This window comes from Phocoena phocoena, chromosome 16, assembly GCF_963924675.1.
Source record: "Phocoena phocoena chromosome 16, mPhoPho1.1, whole genome shotgun sequence".
Classification (NCBI taxonomy): Eukaryota; Metazoa; Chordata; class Mammalia; order Artiodactyla; family Phocoenidae; genus Phocoena; species Phocoena phocoena.
The window spans coordinates 44,375,139-44,395,273 of NC_089234.1; the positions used below are offsets into that span (position 1 = coordinate 44,375,139).

At 44.5% G+C, this 20,135-nt stretch overlaps 1 pseudogene; it reads left to right on the forward strand.

The window, feature by feature from the left end:
- Window positions 1-14,515: 14,515 nt before the first annotated feature.
- Window positions 14,516-15,428, forward strand: LOC136136023 (heterogeneous nuclear ribonucleoprotein A1-like; annotated as a pseudogene).
- Window positions 15,429-20,135: the final 4,707 nt, after the last annotated feature.

Here is a 20,135-nt window from a genome sequence, read left to right on the forward strand (position 1 = left end):
TGTGTATGTAGGCATTGATTCTCTAGGCTTAGTCTTTAAAGTGTTGAAGAAAGTCAATTCTAACTCATCCGGTTATTCCAGATAAATTGGAAGGCTCTCAACACGCTTTTCTACAATGCAGCAAATATTTCCAAAAGAAAAATAATATCATTCACACTTGGGCTTTCCATTTATAATAGAGGGAGAATTTCCTATAAAGTTTAATGACAGTTGATTTCAGGAAAGGAACCTATTGTATTGGTAAAATTACATTAAGCTGAGAACGTTTTGTTTTGATTTATTTTGAATTTAAACATCTAGAAATAAAGATTTACAGAAGCTTCATGTTCAGTCTACATTGTGGGGTGGACATAGCCCATGATTTCACTGATCTATTATTGTTTAGTTAAAAAACACACCTTTTAGAATGTGAATCTTATTATGTGTTATATTCTAAAGCAGAAGACGAGAAGTGCCCCCAGTGGGCCAAGCAGGAGGCTCTGCCTTGCCTGCTTGTGTGGCACCTGTGTTTTCCCCAGTGGTCACCTCCACTCGTCTCTGTGGGCTCAGTGGCCGCAGTGTGACCCAGCTGTAGGAGGCCCTTGCTGATGTGACTGTCCAGCCTCTGAGGAGACTGGCTGTCACTGTTTGGGAGAAGTGCGTCATATTTTATTTCAGGGCTCCCAGGGGCCATCCCTACTTTGAGCATCTGCCCTTTTACCTTCCTCACATTGGTTTCTCCTGTCAAAAGAATTTCTCCAATGCCTGAAAATCCCGAATTCACCTCGAGTGCACATAGCTGCTGCTCTTTGAGAGGTTTTCATGTCCATGTGAAATGTGATAATAAGATTTGAGTTTAATGGAGTCGGTTTTCTAGAAGTGACTTTATCTGTGTTGATCAGCTCTTAGCTCAAGCTAGCTGCCCTCAGCAAAGTCAGCGCTCCGGCTGCCTCCTCCCTGGCCACCTCTCTGTTGCACTTTCTGTGCTGCCTTCCCCTCTCTCTGCAGTGGGGAAGGGAGAGCATGGCCGCAGATGACCAGGCTCCTGTCATCCATGTTAGCAAATCTGGAGGAGAGAGAGAGTGTCCCTTTCCCAGGTACCAACACAAAGCCATAGGGCAGGACTCCAATCGGCCAGGCTGCGGCCCCGAGCTCACTGGGACACCGATCCCTGCACCCAGAGGAGCAGAAACTGCTCATGTGTCCCCAGTGGCCCATCCTCAAGGAATGCAGGTGTCCTTACCAGGAAGAGAGTAGGGCTGTGTGGCAAAGGAAGACAAATGCACACCCTGCCAGCTACGTCCTACAAAGTGTATTTCTTTCTCAGAGTCATGATACTCAACTTTTTAAAAGAACATTTTGTAACATTATTGACTTTAAAATGGGGGGCATTGAAGGTTACTAAACAATGTCTCATTTCTCCACCTGAACAGGACTGGGCCACCACAGGCTCACTCAGGGGATCTGAATGATGGGTGCTTTTCAGGGAAGGGATCAGGGTGTACCCCTCCATGGGGACCCTGAGATACTGTTGTGCACCCTTTGAACCCAAGCATTCTTCAGAGCAGGGTGGGAAAGGAGAGGGGGAGATCCACAAGGCTTCATTTTCCGTGGTACTCAACAAGCGAGACATTATTGTTTCACCATTTCAGGCCAGAGGATTATGTAAAACACTCCCTCTGCCCAGAACGGTCTCCATGCAATTCTGCTGAGAATCTGACCCTCTCTCCCGCCCCACCCCCATGCCATTCACAGAGACCTGCAAGGCCTCAGCACCTGAGTTTAACACTGAAGTCAATTGAAAAGTGCCTGCATATGTACTTCCAAGTGTGTGTACATATGCTGCTTTTGTGTTGTGTCCATGTGTGAAAAAACGTGTGCTTTGTATGTCTTACATGTCAGGATGTGCTCTGCCTGTGTTTTTGTGGGTCTGCATTTGTGTATGTGTGTCTCTGTGGTGCTTGTGCGTATATGAGAGCTGAATTAGTGTTTATGTTTAGACTGTGTTTGTGGTGTATCTGAAGAGCTGGAGGAACAACATTCCTTTACTTACATTTACTAATTTTGTCCTTAATGTGCTTAGTTTATGAAGCCTCCAGCTGCCGTCCTTCCCTCTCTGCCCAGCCAAGCAGGAGGGAATTTGGTCCAGCTGTCGTGCTGGAATGCATTCTGCTCTTCCTGAGCATGCTTTATTATTATTATTTTTAAAGCTTTTGGAAGGCTTTGTGAGAGAGGTGCTAGGAGTTCATTGCAGATTATTTTTAATAACAGAATTCTAGAGGGAAACGGAAAGCTGTGTTTTATTGGCAAGCTGTCTTCTCCATCTCTAAAGTAAACAAGGACTCCATTTTCTACATTATTTAATGTGTCATCCTTCCCTCCCCTGTTTTTTTTTAACATCTTTATTGGAGTGTAATTGCTTTACAATGGTGTATTAGTTTCTGCTTTATAACAAAGTGAATCAGCTATACATATATCCCCATATCTCCTCCCTCTTGCATCTCCCTCCCTCCCACCCTCCCTATCCCACCCCTCTAGGTGGTCACAAAGTATCGAGCTGATCTCCCTGTGCTATGCGGCTGCTTCCGCCTAGCTATCTATTTTACATTTGTTCCCTCCTCTTTTTAATCATCCTCCAAATGGACTCATGAGATCCAAACCGACAGGCATAGAGCCCTCTCTGTGAGCACGTGTGTATCAGGCCCTGCTCGGGAGAGGTTGCACCCAGCGGGGCACAGATCGATTCTGCTGTGACTCAGGTCCTCCCTGGGTCACAGGTGGCCACCTCCCTGCTTAGAGAGGCCGGCCCCACAGAGCCCCTGGCCCCTGGCCTGGGTTGGTGATGCGTAAAGCTTGGGAAGAATCAGCACATGGTGGGTAGAGGGCACCCTGTTATCTAGAGAAGCTTCTGCTAGGCTCCGGTGGCAGCACCAGCCACTTGTCATTTTAACTCAACTCAGTTTGACCCAAATAAACACGCAGAGCACCTGCTTGGTCCCCAGCATTGTGCTAAGCCTGTGTGTGTGTGTGTGTGTGTGTAAATGAATGAAAGCTGAGACCCCTGCTGTCTGTTGAAAATGTTGGTATGTTGATGTAATTGGCCCAAAGCTCAACTCTTCAGGCTGCGATAAATACCCTGCCATGTCTCTGAGCCCTGCTGCCCTCTGTAGCCATGGCCCTGTGTTTGTGACAGCTTTTCTGCTCTGCCATGCACATGGGCAGGGAAGCTCTCACCACTGGTTTCTGTAGGTCCACACACAGCAAGCCCCTTTTGATTTCTGCTGCCTTACAGCAAGGGCATGGAGCCACTGGCCTGCATGCCTGCACCAGCCTTGCCCATCTTGCCTGCTCCTGCTTCTGCCCTCCTTCTCACATCCCTGCACAGCTGGCCTTCACGTCCACCCAGGACCATCCCTCCAACCTCAGACTCCCCAAGACACTCAGCTTTTTACCTTTCATGAGCTTAGTAAGAAGTTTTTTTGTGAATAGAGAGGAATTTTGAGTAGTGCCTTGTTCTGTCTAACTACGTGTATAAAGCTGACAGCCAGGTAGGAGTTTGTTTTCAAACAAATTTTTGTAGAAGCTGTTACTCGGAAGAGGAAGAGCTTATTGTCAATCCTTTCAGGCAAATCTTCCCTCAAAATTTCCAGGATTCCAGGAACCACTGGTGAGGAGCTCAATACACCTGTATCTCCAAGGCCTCTCTTTGTATCCTTCCCCTTCCTCTTTGCTCCTCTTTCCTTCTTCTGTTTTCTCTGTTGATCATAAAAGTGTTACACACATTCCTTGTGCCAGGACAAATTCATGAGGCCAGATCACACAGTTGGAGAGCTTGTAAATCACCCACGTTAGTAACCCTTAAAATTGTTGAGTGTCTGGGTTCCAGGAACAGTGCAAGGTGCTGAGGGACTGTTGCTGCCTTTGAGGAGCTAGTGGTCTCCAAGGGAGGATGACATGTCCACAGATGACTGTAAGAAGTCTGAGGATGTGCCAGGGAACCAGTTTGCAGGGAGTTTCCCCTGGCGGAGGCTCAGGCACAGCTTCCTGGAGAAGATGGATTTTAAGCTGCCCTTGAAGGTTGGGTGGGATTTTGACAAAAGCCTCAGGGAAAGAGAAGGGCAATGGTGGTGCATTGAGTGACCAAAGCGCAGGGTCAAGCAGTTCCAGTGCGGGTCATGCTTCAAGCTACCTGGACAGAAGGGACCAGCAGGAGGTAGATGAGGAAAATGGGCTGAGCCACATCCAGAAGGTCCTGAGGGCAAGAAGCAGGGCTTTGGATGTTGTCATTAAAATATCTTGAGCAGGCAGGGATGCAGGCTGAACTTTGTGCTAATGGAAGAAATAACACACCACTTTATTATTTTAAAATTATTATTATTATTATTATTATTTTTGGCTGTGCTGCGTGGCTTGTGGGATCTTAGTTCCCCCACCAGGGATAGAACCCATGCCCCCTGCAGTGAAGGTGCAGAGTCCTAACCACTGGACCACCAGGGAATTCCTATTTTTTTTTAAATCATGTGCTCTGTGGCTAATTACCATTCTACTTATTTAACCTTTGACAACTAAGTCACTTTCTAAATATCCTGAACTTAATGGAAATGACTTAACCCTTTAAGGTTAGCATAAAGTCTTAGAGAAAGAGAGAGAGGAAAAAAAGGGTGTCAACAAATTTGCTCACCATAAATAAGTTAACCATGGACACACCACTTTATATAGTAACTAGAAGGCAGTGAGGAGAAGGTCAGGAGCACACCACCAGCACATTGCTGCTAGTTTACAAAGCCTAGGATTATGCCCAGGTGTATATTCAGTTCAGTGACTTACTTAACTTTAAATTAAATATTTTAGTAATATTAATATTAGAGACATTATCTAATCCTTTTTTGCCTCTACTAACAATTTTTTTGGGGGCGTGTATTTGTACTTTAAGCTTCTTTTCTCCCACTTTTGATGGGTGGGACAATTCTTTGGTTTTTAAAAAGTAAGATGAGCAGTTTTTTTCTTCTTTTAAAATATGAATTTGAACTTCTGTCTTGTAGCTTCTGCAACATCTGACACCGTAGGAAGTTACTGTTTATCTAATGTAGATGTACGTTGCTGACATGGGGTGTGCATGGAGGAGGGGAAGATGAAACACAGAATGTGTGTGTTTGCAGGTGAATCCACCTACCTCCCTGCCTGCCCACATCTTTAGCTTTCATCCACTTTTTGAGCTGGAGCCTTCCAGCTCTCCCCGAAGTCACTTTCGCTGCTTCAGGCATGATATATCACTTCCCTGTAATGTGTATGTGGACTGTGCTGTAGAATAACTAGTTGCAGTTGGAAATATCCCAGGAAGAATGATTCTTTCATGAAAACATGTGCAGAATCCCTCTGTCCTGACTGCTATAGAAGGTGGGACGAGGGCAGTGTTTGAGCTCTGACAGACACTACCACCTGTGGGCTGGGGTCCTGGAGAGCTGGCTGCTCTCCACTGGTGGCAGGTTTGCTGGCACCTTTCCAGAGTAGATGCAGGGTGGGGCAGTACTTTTTGCCAAGGCCTCATTCTCCAGGGCAGAAGAGGGAGGGTGGTCCCGGCATGACTGTACATGCGTGTTGGGACAGGGAGGCTGGCAGCAGTTCTTGGCGTGGTAGGTGGTTCCGCAGCACTTTGATGGCATCCCTCGCTTTTCTGCTCTTCCTCAGCTCTCCTTGCTTTTTTCCCCTAATGACCTGGGCAAGGGGAATGGAGAGACTTCTTTCAACCCTTCCCTGGCCTGATGCCCTCAACCCTTCTGAACTGAGAAAGGTAGGCGTTGTCAGCAATCCTGAAGCAATCTCGAGGAGGAAGAAAGAGGAGCCTTGGGTAGAACTAGGACCAGTGTCTGGAACAACAGGCCTCCCGGAAGCAAGTTTTGTGGTCCCGCTAAGAATGGGAGCCTCAGGTCCTTGTATGCTGAGGAACTTGCGGGGACGGAGACTGAAGCATGGAAGTGTTGCGGAGGAGTCTTGGGGGCTTGGCCATGGGGTCTGAGTCTTTCATCCTAAGGCCCTGAGGTCTATCCAGCTTAATGGTGGCACTTCTGAGTTCAGCTTTTATCTACATTCTCCCTGAACGAAGACGCGAGGCCTCAGAATCCCTGATGGCCCAACATCAATCCCACCCGGAGCCCTGGGCCCCTGATTCCCACAGCTGACTCATCCGCAGCAACCTGCTTCATATGTTGGAGTCATCTCCTGCCTTCCACCCAGGCCATGTCTGTGCCTTCACACGGCTTTTGACCGCTCTTTCTCTCTTGGGACCTGTTATACATCCCAATGCCTGATCTAGATCCCAGCCTGATCTCAGATCAGCTTCTGGTCCCAAACATTTCAGCCCAAACTCTTTATTTATTTTTAGCATCTTTATTGGAGTATAATTGCTTTACAATGTTGTGTTAGTTTCTGCTGTGTAGCAGAGTGAATCAGCTATATGTATATATCCCCATATCCCCTCCCTCTTGTGTCTCCTTCCCACCCTCCCTATCCCACCCCTCTAGGTGGTCACAAAGCACCCAGCTGATCTCTCTGCGCCCAAACTCTTAATTTGTTTGTACTTCCTGAGAACCTACCGTGTGACAGCTTCTGGGCTCTGTGTTATGAGAGAGTCAAAGAGAATGAGACTAGCTATGACCTGAGGCTGGTTCAGCCCTGAGTAATCTCTCTTCCATCTTGTCCTTAAAATACACATGAGAGTACAGAAAATGACCAAAAGCAACACAAAAAACCTCACAGGAACACCGTCAGCAATTGCTAGCCTTGGGAGGGATTTCCATTATCTTCAGCAACAATGAGACAGATTCAGAAGCACAATTGATGACATTTTCATTGTTAGTGGCTCAGTTGGCCAGAGGTGAGAACAGACCTTGGTGACCCCTTTCTCCCCAAGGTCTGAAGAAGTCCTTGAACCCAGTGGAGTATTGAATAGCACCCTGCCCCCTCTCCACCTCACTGCCCATTGCAGTCTGGGGGAGATAAAGGGGAGGGCGTGTCACAGCAATCCTGAAAGGTGTGGTTTTCACAGGTTCAGTGCTGCTGGTTGGGGCTGAGGGAGCAAGAGAGCCATTTCATCTTCTGTGCGTTGAACCTGGTAGAAGAAAATTAAGCCCCTCCACATACTTACTAGGGCATAAGTATGTGGGAGAGCTTGACCATCCCCAGCCCACCAAGTGAGTGCCTGACACCAAGGTACTGCCATGTGGACGGGATGTGAACCAATATTGCCTTCTAACTTTAGCTCTCCAGGGAACGAGGGGATCAGAGGATGGGCAAAAATGGTAAAATTGTGCTGCATGTCTTCTGTCAGCAAGGTCTTGTGGAAGATGAATATACAACAACCAAAAAAATCAAACCGCTAGAGAACCAATAAACAAGTTCTGAACTGAATACACTGACTACATTTGAAAAACACAACTTTTAAAAAATTATTTTTAGGAGGAAATAAAAAGTAATTTAAAGATCTATACTTCATGTTCTTAGTGAGTTATAAGAATACATGAAATTATTAGAAGAGATCAGGCTGAGGACAGCAGAGCAGCCTGAGATATGAGCTCAGATGAAAAGGACAACAGTGCTATTAGGAAAAGGCTTCCAAAAAGCATACAACAGTAGAGCTAAAATCTCTATCAGTGGCAGTAAAGGGAAGAACGGAACCAGCAGTTCAGTTAAGTTCCTTTTCTAGAATTCACTGAAAAAGGACAAAGAGATGAAAATAATAAGAAATACAATAGTTACAGAGCCTAATAAAAGCACATCAACCTTTGAATTGTATGGCTATTGTGAGGAAGAAATATAAACAAGTCAGAAGAAGCAATAATCAAAGATACAATGTTTGAAAAATTTTCTGAGCTTGGAAAAAATATACTTCATTCATAGACAATAATCAATAATGACATTTAAGGTAAACTTGCTCAAAAACAAACATAGATATACTCTATTAATTTAATCAGTGATTTAAAAATAGATATAAAAGCATTCAATCTGAGAGTACATGTTTCTCAGAAAGGAATAAAACACCGGTCAGGATAATGTTAGATTATTCATTAAAGCAGGAAATTAGAAGACAATGGAACATCTTCTAAGTTTTCAGAGAAATCATGTTTATTACCATCAATTTGAATTTTTATGTTAAGAAAATAAAGCATTTTTATATGCAGGGGCTCTGAAAGTATGCTAAACCTTATACTGTTATAACTGTGAGAAGAATCAAATGGAAGAACTCTGGGATGGAGAGGTCAATTGATAAATGTCTGCATGTTGTCAATTTGGATGAAAAAGCCAGAAATCAGAATGAAGACTAAAGATACATAATAAACAAAAACTGTCACTTGGTCACAATGGCCTGGCTCTTTTTTTTTTTAATAAAGGCTTTTAATTATTTTATTTTGTAAATTTATTTATTTATTTTTGGCCGTGTTGAGTCTTTGTTGCTGCACGCGGGCTTTCTCTAGTTGCGGTGAGCAGGGGCTACTCTTCATTGTGGTGCATGGGCTTCTCACTGCAGTGGCTTCTTTTGTTGTGGAGCACGGGCTCTAGCTGTGCAGGCTTCAACAGTAGCGGCTCACAAGCTCTAGAGCACAGGCTCAGTAGTTGCGGCGCACAGGCTTAGTGGGATCTTCCCGGCCCAGGGCTCAAACCCGTGTCCCTTGCATTGGCAGGCAGATTCTTAACCACTGCGCCACCAGGGAAGTTCTGGCTGGCTCTTGAATTCCTGATGGATGCATGGAAACTGAGCAGGGTCTCTGAGCTGGCATGATTTAGAAGCCAGGGATGAAGACAGAGAGAATTCCTGCTTTTATGAGGTACATATTCTAAAGAATGCACTAGAAATTGATAAGCTGATTTTCAAATTGTGATGATGTCAGAAAGAAAATAACACAAGGTTATTAATGGGGAGGAATGGGTGAGTGGAAGGCTACTTGGTGAGGAATATTCAGGTTCTGTTTTGGATATGCTAACCTGGAAAACCCAACCACGCAGTTGGTTATGTCTGGAGCTTGGGGGAGAGATCTGAGCTACTAATATCACTTTGGGTGTCATTAGCTTGTGGGTGATATTTTAAGCTGTGGGATTTGCAGAGGGCCTGGGCCTGAACCCTACATCAATCCAGTGTTTAGAGAAGGGAGAGGAGGAAGGCCTGGCAAGGAGGCTGAGGAGGGGCAAGGAGTTTGGGAGGAGAGAAATCAATAAAATTTTTTCAGTTGGAAATGTATTTGGCTACTAGTAACAAAAACCAAACTTAATAATGGCTGAAGTCAAATGGAAGGGTGTTTCCCCACTGCCATGTGAAAAGTTAGATGTGTGCCAGGGAAAACATGGTGGCTCCACAGATATTGGGGACACAGACATCCTCTAAGTTTTGTCAACCTGAGCCTGCAACTTCATCTTCAGGAGTCTGTGATGGCTGCTGGAACTCCAGCCGTCACATCTGTATCCTCACACCTAGAAAGAGGAAAGACGAGAACATGAGAGCCTCAGGCCACTTGTCAGGCTCCCTTCTAACCTGCTTTCCTAGAAGTTCTACTCACAACTTCAACTTATATCTCCTTGGCTACCCCTGTCTCAAGGGAGGCTTTCAGTTTTTCTGAATACAGTTCAGATACAAATACAATTTTTCTGACTCTTAATATCCTCATCTGCAAAAATAGGGAGTTCTCCATTTATTAGTGTTTCGTTATGCATGGGTGCATTCATTTATTCATGAACCATACCAAGCACCAGGGCTGAACATACTGCCTAATGCAGCTGGGCCTGGTGATGGGGGCTCTGTCCCTGTTCCTGATGACTGCTGAGCACTGACCATATGACGGGCTGGGTACGAAATGCTCCCTGTGGAGTAATACTCACCATTACTCCATGGGTTGCTTTTGTCCCCACGTGCTGTGTGAAGAGAGCAGCGGCCCTGCAGGGGGTGAGCCCAGTGGTTATGTCACTCTGTGCAGTGGCAGGAGGTGTGCGGCTCGGTGTCGTCCCCACCTGGGGGCTGTGAAGTGAGCCTGCCTCCTGCAGACCCTGCAGACTTGCTGACGACGGGACAGCTCCGTGCAGTGTGCAGGAAGCGTCAGAACAATGAATCCCTGCAGCCTGGAGGTCTGGGCACGCCCCCAGAGATTTCCCCTGTGTGTTCTGGAATGTTTAGTATGGTTGACCTTGCCGGTGATTTATGAAATACCTTAAAAATAGTTTTTACCTAGAGATAAAATATGGCCCTGATTCTTGTGCATACAATAACCATTGTACTTGCTGATGACTTCAGCTATAGTTGTTTGAAATCAGTATTATATTCACCCAGAACACTTAATAAAATAGTTTCCCCAGCAAGCACCTAGCTTCTGAGAAGAATTTCCTCTGGTGGTACAAGAAAACCATTCATGTCTTACCCTTAAGAGGTGATGGATTAAATTATCCTGATTACGAAGAAATTATTTGTCCAGGAAAGAAAACTTGCTGTCTCGATTGTGTAGATATCCACGTTTTTCTGAGTCTGACCTCACTCAGCTCTGGCAGCAAGGATCACTGGCCCACCTGCTCTGGGACGCCCCCTGATGTGGCCAATGTGAGGATCCCCCTCCCCATGCTGCTCTCCACACAAATCAGGCTTAATCTGGCTCTGGCCTTGAACTTAATATTCCTAACTCTTTTCCTCAACATATAGAAGGCCACCTGATTTATGGTGTTTGAATTTCTGTTTCTCATTAATCGGCATTTCCTTTTTTTTTTTTTTTTGCGGTACACGGGCCTCTCACTGCTGTGGCCTCTCCTGTTGCGGAGCACAGGCTCCAGACGTGCAGGCTCAGCAGCCATGGCTCACGGGCCCAGCCACTCCGTGGCATGCGGGATCCTCCCGGACTGGGGCACGAACCTGTGTCGCCTGCATCAGCAGGCGGACTCTCAACCACTGCGCCACCAGGGAGACCCAATCGGCATTTCCTTTTAAGTCCCAGACGTCCTCAATTTTTGCATTATCAGCAGACAGAAAGGTGGCAGCCTCTAATGCCAACTCTATTCTGCGTAACAGAGTGGGGTCAGGTGAGTTCCTTCTTGCCTGTCAGATGGACACTCTGAGAGACACTCCATGGGGAGATCCCCTTGTTCTCTGCAGAATCAGTCTCGAGACTCGGAAAGAGAAACTGCCCATGGTGTGGGAGGTCATGCGAGGCCGACACTCAAAGGCAAAGCTAAGTCAGGGGCCACTTTGTTTCCACGGACTCGTTAGAAAGCATGGGCAATGGAGCCAGACAGAACTGGACTCTAGATTCTAACACTGCCAATCACTGGCCTGTGACCCAGGGCAGGTCACCTAACTTCTCCAGCTGTGTCTTCCTTCCTTCCTCCCTTCCTTCCTTCTTTCCTTCCTTTTTAAAAATAGACTTTCTCTTTTAGAGTAGTTTTAGACTCACAGCACAATTGAGAAGGAAGTTCAGAGATTTCCCTTATATCCCATCTACCCCACACATGCACAGCCTCTCTTACTATCAACATTCCCCACTAGAGTGGTACATTTATTGTAATTGATGAACCTACATTGACATATCCTTATCACCCAAGGTCCATAGTTTACATTAGGGTTCACTCTTGGTGTTGTACATTTTATGGGTTTGGACAAACGTCTAATGACATATACCCATCATTATAGTATCATTCACAGTACTTTCACTGCCCTAAAAATCCTCTGTGCTCTTATCTATCCGTCCCTCTCCCCTCACCTGGCAACCGCTGATCTATTTACTATCTCTGTAGTTTTGCCTATTCCAGAATGGAGTTATGTAGTTGGAATCCTATAGTATATAGCCTTTTTAGATTGGTTTCTTTCATTTAGTAATAGTCATTTAAGGTTCCTCCATGTCTGGATAGCTCATTGCTTTTTAGCACTGAATAATATTCCATCATCTGGACGTACCATAGCTTGTTTATCCATTCACCCACCAAAGGGCATCTTGGTTGCTTCCAGGTTTTGGCAGTTATAAACAAAGCTGTTATAAACATCTGTGTGTAGGTTTTCAAGTGTCCCTTTCTTCATCAGCAGCAACATGGGGATTTTGGAAGCATGAAGCTGGACAAGACACAGACAGCCCCTAGTACACTGCTAGGTACCACATGTGCTCTGAGTCCCTGTTCTTGATTACTGCTATTACTGCTCCCTCTCCTGTGCTAATGACAAACAGACTGATGAAGACACTGTAGTCAGTCTTTAAGGTTTCATTTACTGGGATGAGAGGGAGAGGGAGTTTGACATAACATGACTTTCCAGAGAAAAAGAACAAAAAGTAACTGTGTTACTCAGGGAAAGAGAATGCCTCTCAGGAACTGAGCAATGTGTGCTTTCAAGGATTACAAGAGTATGGAAGGAAGGGGGACAGGCCACAGATAGATTTAATTCGTGGACCTAACAGAGGGGGCAAGGAGGTTATCTACTCCTGGGGCACCTGTGTACCATTGAGACTCTCATAGGTCTGAAGCACGAGTCCTGTAAGCTACAATCAAGGAAAAAATGACAGTCAAAAGAAACTTCACAGCATGGAAAAGGGGTGTGAGAGCTCCGAAGCTTAGGGCTGGGGTGGCCTTAAAGTGGCCTGCACAGCTGACAGCTTACAGCCTTCTGCCAGTGTGGACTCCTGTCTCTGCACATCTGTGGGGAGTGCAGTGTGGTGAAGAAGGCCTGGGCTTTCTAGTTAGGTAGATGTGAATGGGTTCCAGTCCTGGCTCTGCTGTGTGGCTTTGGGGAAGTTATATAACCTGTCTGATCCTCAGCTGAGAGATGGCATTATAATACCTACGTGTGGAGTTGTGGTAGGGGTCAAATGAAGTAATATTTATGAAGTACTTTGAGAAGTGTGTAGTCATGGTAGATAGTTGTTTTTATAGCATCTGGAAAGCAGAATTGGTCTGGCATTGCTCGTTGTAGGGAACCATTGTCTGAGGCAACCCAGTCCCACTGTTACAAATGTGTCCTTAGCCTAAGTTGAAATCAGTTCTCCTGTACATGTAGAACATGGGATGAGAACATGTCCAACTCCTGTTGTGTGAAGTATTTTGAGATGTTTGACACTGATGACAGCTTCTTTCTCTACCTCGACCATGCCTTCTCCTGGATAAAGTGTTCTCAGTGCCTCTAAGCATCCCTTTATGTCACTTATCAAGCCTGAGATCAAGATCTGGAATTTGACAGATGAAAGCACAGTTACTTATTCAAAGCAGCAATATGATAGTGGCAATTGTATCTCTCTTTTTTTTTAAAGAATCAATTTAATTTATTTATTTATTTTTGGTTGCATTGGGTCTTCGTTGCTGCATGCGGGCTGTCTCTAATTGCAGAGAGCGGGGGCTACTCTTCGTTGTGGTGCGTGGACTTCTCATTGTAGTGGCTTCTCTTGTTGCGGAGCACGGGCTCTAGGCACACGGGCTTCAGTAGTTGTGGCACGCGGGATCAGTAGTTGTGGCTCACGGGCTCTAGAGCGCAGGCTCAGCAGTTGTGGCACAGGGACTTAGTTGCTCCACAGCATGTGGGATCTTCCTGGACCAGGGATCGAACCTGTGTTCCCTGCATTGGCAGGCAGATTCTTAACCACTGTGCCACCAGGGAAGCCCTATTGGCTAACTTCGTTTCATTGATACCCTCATCTATTCACCCTGAGAGACACAGAAAATATGGCAGATGGTGCTTAAGACCATTTTCAAAGCTAAAAATACACATGTTCAAGTTGCCATGGAAGCTTGAGAATGCCTGGTGTACACAGAAGGCCTGACAGGTTCATTTGGGGAAATGGTTGTTGTCAAACAGGGTCAGGCCAGGTGAAGCTGGATCTTGAACAGGGCTTACAGGACTGAGACATATGGTGATAGGGTGGAGAGTGGCATGGAAGGGATGGAGGGTGTGGGATTGGGATAAAACCTGTGAGTTGCCTTCCAGTGAGTGAAGAGTGGGCTAATGGCAGGGTGACACAAAGGTCAGATACCCAAGCAGCCCCCTTCTAAAGTATGTTGGCAAGGGGCCCCTATTGAGCAACCCAAGAACAAACAGACATATAAACAGCATCGCGAAAGGCCACACAGCAGTGTCTGAGCTGTTACCAAATCCAGTCTGCTAACTAAACACGTTGGGGGGAAATGGGAAAGTCTCCTCTCCTCTACTAAAGGTTTAAAGCACAAGCAGACCCAAGGTCAATAAACTGATGCCATCAGGGTGGGAGCATGAGGGGGAAATGGAGGAAAGACGCGAAAGTGAAGCATGATTTAGTAATTCTGGAAAGAACAGTGCTGCACATAACCAAGAAGTTATTTCAGTGGGAGGTGAAAAGAAAACAAGAACCTCAAAATCAGAGAGGGAGGCTGATAGGGGAAAATGAGAAAAGAAACAAAAGTGGAAGAATGATTTAATGAGTTCTGGGAAGAAAGCGTGTAACTGAATTGAGGGTCTGATTGATGGGATGGGTTTTAGAAAGAAAATGGAATCTTGCTTTCTGCCTATGGACGCTGCCGTGTAAGCATCGTTGACATCTCCCCCTCCCCAGCCGTCATGTCTAAGTCAGAGTCTCCCAAAGAGCCCGAACAGCTGCGGAAGCTCTTCATCGGAGGTTTGAGCTTTGAAACAACCGATGACAGTCTGAGGAGCCATTGTGAGCAGTGGGGAACGCTCACAGACTGTGTGGTAATGAGGGATCCAAACACCAAGCACTCCAGAGGCTTCGGGGTTGTCACGTATGCCACTGTGGAGGAGGTGGATGCAGCCGTGAAGGCAAGGCCACAGGAGGTGGGTGGAAGAGTTGGGGAACCAAAGAGGGCCGTCTCAAGAGAAGATTCTCAAAGACCTGGTGAAAAAGATTTTTGTTGGTGGCATTAAAGGAGACACTGAAGAACATCACCTAAGAGACTATTTTGAACAGTATGGGAAAATTGAAGTGATTGAAATCATAACTGACCAAGGCAGTGGTAAAAAGAGAGGCTTTGCTTTAGTAAGCTTTGATGACCATGACTCTGTAGACAAGACTGTCATTCAGAAATACCACACTGTGAATGGCCACGACTGTGAAGTAAGGAAAGCCCTATCTCAGCAAGAGGTGGATGGTGCTTCATCCAGCCAAAGAGGTCAGAGTGGTTCTGGAAACTTTGGTGGTGGCCGTGGAGGAAACTTCAGTGGTCGAGCTGGCTTAGGTGGCAGCCGCGGTGGTGGTGGCTGTGGTGGCAGCGGGGATGGCTATAATGGATTCGGTAATGATGGAAGCAATTTTGGAGGTGGTGGAAGCGACAATGATTTTGGCAATTACAACAATCAGTCTTCAAATTTTGGACCCATGAAAGGAGGAAACTTTGGAGGCAGAAGTTCTGGCCCCTGTGGTAGTGGAGGCCAATACTTTGCCAAACCACGAAACCAAGGTAGCTGTGGTGGTTCCAGCAGCAGCAGTAGCTATGGCAGTGGCAGGAGGTTGTAATTACTGACAGGAAACAAAGCTTAGCAGGAGAGGAGAGCCAGAGAAGTGACAGGGAAACTACAGGCTACAACAGATTTGTGAACTCAGCCAAGCACAGTGGTGGCAGGGCCTAACTGCTACAAAGAAGACATGTTTTAGACGATACTCATGTGTATGGGCAAAAAACCCCTTGAGGACTGTATTTGTGACTAATTGTATAACAGATTATTTTAGTTTCTGTTCTGTGGAAAGTGTAAAGCATTTCAAAATTGATTTTTTTTGTTTTTTCTTAACATCTTTATTGGAGTATAATTGCTTTACAATGGTGTGTTAGTTTCTGCTTTATAACAAAGTGAATCAGCTATACATATACATATCCAGCAAAGGGTTTTAATGTAGAGTTTTTTTTGCACCCATGCTGTTGATTGCTAAATGTAGTAGTCTGATCATGACACTGAATAAATGTGTCTTTTTTTAAAATGTGCTGTGTAGTGTTAGTCTACTCTGAAGCCATTTTGGTAAACTACCCCAACAGTGTGAAGTTAGAATTACTTCAGGGTGATGCCAGGTTCCATTCAAAATTTATTTACAGCCTGCTTTGGTGGAGAAGCTATTGTCTTCAGAAACCTTGGTGTAGCTGAACTGACAGTTACTGTGTTGTGACCTGGAGTTCACCGTGAAAAGGGTCACCCAAGCAAAGTTATGGAGTTTTTTGGTTATTAATATGATTGCTGGCACATCCTATGCCATATATCTAAATTGAATTATGGTACCAGATAAAGTTATAGATGGGAATGAAGCTTGTGTATCACCCATTATCATGTGTAATCAATAAACTATTTAATACCCTCTTGAAAAAAAAAAGAAAGAAAACAGAATCTTAAGGGAAGTTGGGAATGTCTGAAATGGTTCCTGGTTCATTCGTTTTCAATTAAAATTTTATGTGTAAAATTATGATCAGCCATTGCCAACAGGACGTGTAGCATCTCTGTTGATATTGTTTGCCGCTCCGTGGGCTTACAAGGATAATACAATTCAAAGTTGCCATTTACCCCCCAGGAGGAAAGCCTGGAAGTGATTAGGAAGAACCTTTCTTTGGTTGCTCTGAGTTGTAGCTAAGAGAGAGAAAAAAAGAACGAGGAAAATAGGTGCATGCTGCCTATGGGCTGGAATCCCAGCAGTTTTACTGGCATGAGTTCGACTCTGCCCATAGAGACAGAGCTCCATGGGGGAAGATGGAATGGATGATAGAGGTGATAGCTGACTGAGGAGGCAAAAAACAGTCAGGGAGAGGACCTGAGACCTGAGCGTGATGATTCTCAGCCATGGGGTTGAAACATGACAGCATGACTCTTACTTGTCATGGGAAGTTATCAGCTCCAAGATACCTACAATGGGGACAGCTTGTACAGAGATGTGAATGTCAGATCAAGCTTTTGAGTATTACACCAAGGGTAGGAAGCATTAGAGGCATTGTAGCCAAGAGAAGTCTCGATCAAGGTTGCCTTAAGAAAGATCACTGTGTGACTGCATGATCAAGGTTCTCCAGGGAAACAGAACCAACAGGATACATATATAAGGAGATTTCTTGTAGGAATTGGCTTATGTGGTTATGGAGGCCAAGAAGGGCCACGATCTGCCGTCTGCAAGATGGAGATCTAGGAAAGCAGGTGGTGGGCTGGTAATTCAGCCCAAGGCTGAAGCCTGAGAACTGGGGAGGAGTGGGGAGCTTTCTGAGTCTGAAAGCTTGAGAACAAGGAGCATTGGAATCTGAGGGGAGAAGATGGTCATCTTAGCTCCAGCAGAGAGAGCAGAGTCTCCCTTCCTCTACATTTTTTTGTTCTATTTGGACCCTCAACACATTGGACGTTGCCCACCTACACTGGGGAGGGTGGTCTGCTTTGCTTATCAGTTCACCAGTTCAAATGCTAATCTCTTCTTGAAACAGTATCTCAGGCCCAGGAATAATATTTTATAAGCTATCTGGGCATCCTGTAGCCCAGTCTAGTTGACACATAAAATTAACCATTACAGCCACTCTGCCAATATTGTCCCCTCTCTCCTCCCCAGAGCCTAGGTCACAAGAGAGACCATTCTTATTTATGCCCATGCAGAGGGTGGGGGATGTCTGGAGGTACCGTTGAAGTGGGGAGGAAATGTGGTCATGGGTCTTGACTAAAGTGTTGAGAGGAGGGCAGAGGATTGGAGAGATTCAAAGGGGTATCAGCTGATACAAAGCCACACATACCTTTACAAGTGACTAGGGTTATACTGAGGCCATTTAGCACCCTGCACAAGGGCAGTATGGATCTTCACTTCAGACATTTGGTCTGGTGACTGAGTTCTCTGAGGCTAGGTTTGGGTAGGGATTAAATTTTTTTTTTTTAATTTAGAAATAATTTTAGACTTACAGAAAAACTGGGAAAATGCAGAGAATTCCCTTACACCCAGCTTTTTGACATATAACTAGGAAGGAGTTCAAAGAACTGAGAGACATCTCTATAGCGCAACTCCATTCTATTCTGCTTATTTAAGAGAACTGTTTTTCAAGACTTGGATTTATAAAAGCTGAAAAATAAGTAATGTTTATCTTTGTATGCATGAACTAATTTATACAAACATCCCATCCATCTCATTGAGCAACAAATTTACCAAAAAATTTTGCTTTTCGTGTGCTTTAATTATCCAAATTTATAATATTCTTACGTTATTTTCATCAATTACATGCTATTAATAATTATAATAATTCACCTAAAATAAACATTCTTAGCACCTATTAGAGCCTTATAATCAAAGGAAATATTTTAAAAATCTATATTTCATTTATATGCGTATAAATGGAAGTATGATAAAGTAATCAATAATAGTCTTTCAGCCATGAAAACACATTAGGAGAAAATTCAATGGTGGAAATGGGAAATAGAAACACAATTCTAGGAGAAAAAGGAATATGTAAATTTCTAGCTATTAAAGTGCTAGGTTCTTTTTTTTTTTAACATCTTTGCTGGAGTATAATTGCTTTACAATGGTGTGTTAGTTTCTGCTTTATAACAAAGTGAATCAGTTATACATATACATATATCCCCATATCTCTTCCCTCCCACCCCTCTAGGTGGTAACAAGGAGCTGAGCTGATCTCCCTGTGCTATGCGGCTGCTTCCCACTAGCTATCTGTTTTACATTTGGTAGTGTATATATGTCAATGCCACTCTCTTACTTTGTCCCAGCTTACCCTTCCCCCTCCCCATGTCCTCAAGTCCATTCGCTAGTAGGTCTGCGTCTTTATTCCTGTCTTGCCCCTAGGTTCTTCATGACCTTTTTAAAATTTTTTTTTAGATTCCATATATATGTGTTAGCATATGGTATTTGTTTTTCCATTTCTGACTTACTTCACTCTGTATGACAGACTTGAGGTCCATCCACCTCACTACAAATAACTCAATTTCATTTCTTTTTATGTAAGCTGAGTAATATTCCATTGTATATATGTGCCACATCTTCTTTATCCATTCATCTGTCAATGGACACTTAGGTTGCTTCCATGTCCTGGCTATTGTAAATAGAGCTGTAATGAACATTGTGGTACATGACTCTTTTTGAATTATGGTTTTCTCAGGGTATATGCCCAGTAGTGAGTTTGCTGGGTTGTATGGTAGTTCTATTTTTAGGTTTTTAAGGAACTTCCATACTGTTCTCCATAGTGGCTGTATCAATTTACATTCCCACCAACAGTGCAGGAGGGTTCCCTTTTCTCCACACCCTCTCCAGCATTTATTTGTAGATTTTTTGATGATGGCCATTCTGACCAGTGTGAGATGATATCTCATTGTAGTTTTCATTTGCATTTCTCTAGTGATTAATGATGTTGAGCATTCTTTCATGTGGTTGTTGGCAATCTGTATATCTTCTTTGGAGAAATGTCTATTTAGGTTTTTTTTTTTTAAATTATTTATTTATTTATGGCTGTGTTGGGTCTTCGTTTCTGTGCGAGGACTTTCTCCAGTTGTGGCAAGCGGGGGCCACTCTTCATCGCCGTGCACGGGGCTCTCACTATCGCGGCCTCTCTTGTTGCGGAGCACAGGCTCCAGACGCGCAGGCTCAGTAGTTGTGGCTCACGGGCCTAGTTGCTCTGCGGCATGTGGGATCTTCCTGGACCAGGGCTCGAACCTGTGTCCCCTGCATTGGCAGGCAGATTCTCAACCACTGCGCCACCAGGGAGCCCTATTTAGGTTTTAATAGCATCAAATTGCAAGGTACTTAAATTCTGTCAGATACATTTAAAAGGAGTATTGTAATATTTTTGTTTTAATTTGTCAGTATTTATAATATGCAAATTATATCCTTTGCTATTATAAAAATTTAAGATAAAATAATTCAAGTGTCATCTTTGAAATGTGTATTATTTTCAAAATTCCTGGGGGATATGCAAAAACAAACAAACAAACAAAAAACAAATGAGTGAAAGCCACAGCTTTGGAGGATGCCTTGAGTCTGTGCTGTTCATCTTCTTGGCTAATTCCCTTTATCATATCCTTGCCACCTTTTACCTGGACAAGAGCCTGAACCCCCCAGGGTCTCTCCCTGGCTGAGCAGAATTGACTTTGCTGCCAAAGGGGCCTCCCTACAGACAAATATGGTCATGGAATCCCTTCAAAATCTCTGTTGGGTGTCATCCTACCTGCAGCTTGTTGCTGGGCTTGGTCAACTTTTACATGAGTCATTAACTGA